The sequence below is a fragment of the Plasmopara halstedii genome (genome assembly GCF_900000015.1).
Source record: "Plasmopara halstedii genome assembly, contig: Scaffold_42, whole genome shotgun sequence".
Classification (NCBI taxonomy): Eukaryota; Oomycota; class Peronosporomycetes; order Peronosporales; family Peronosporaceae; genus Plasmopara; species Plasmopara halstedii.
This window is the reverse complement of record NW_020186963.1, coordinates 339,062-340,039: the sequence shown is the minus strand read 5'-3', so window position 1 is coordinate 340,039 and position 978 is coordinate 339,062.

Genomic DNA, 978 nt, shown 5'->3' with positions numbered 1-978 from the left:
CGGAGCGACTCCTAGCCGTGGAGCAGGCGAATGCATCGCTGCAGGCAACGGTGGAGCGATTTGGCTCCATTGGAAATGGAGGTTGTTGCTCTCCGTGCTCAGAACCAGTTGCTGGTTCAACTTCTAGGTGGCCGAGGGCCGACGCCAACGCTTTCGCGCTCACTTGCACCGGATCCCGGCACGGCTTGAGCAAGCCCATGTAAAACACCGGGTGGGTGCGCATCGGTTTCGAAAGGTTTAGCGTATACGCTAGGCCCTGCTTGGACACATCCTCAAACGGTCCGATGAACCGTGGACGAAGCTTCGTCCGGAAGATAGCAGAGGCTGCATGTGTAGGCAGGTTTTCGGAAATTAATAAATCCCCGACCTGAAAGCTTTCCACTTTGACTATTCCTTTTTCATCTATATATTCTTTTTCCAGGTCTCGGCTTTCAGCCATCGCATCATGAACGTGTCTTAGGACACTCAGTCTGGTAGACAAAAAGTCATCGACTTTCTACGGATGGTGAGAGAGCTGACATCAGCTAGATGTTCGGCTATTCCTCCCCCACCAGGCCCTGAGCCATGAGATGGCGGCGTCAGTGGGACACGAGGTTGAATCAGCCCGTACACGTAGAACGGCGTGTAGCCGGTAGACGAATGCACTACATTATTCAATGCGAACTCTAAATATTTTTATATAACAATATTTATATGCAAACTCTACGAGTGGCAACATGGCTCTCCAGCGCCTCGGTGTCTCAGCGCAGACGCTGCGAAGAATGTTTTCGATGACGCAATTCACCCTTTCGTTTTGACCATCGGTCTGCGGATGATCTGCTGTCGACATATCCAACTTGGTGCCGAGCACCTTGAAGATAGTCGACGGAAATATTTTCCGTGAATTGGGGGTCTCTATCAGAAACCACCGACTTTGGGAGTCCGTGTTGACGGAAAACATGATTCATGAACAGCGTTGCTGTACCGACTTCGTCGACG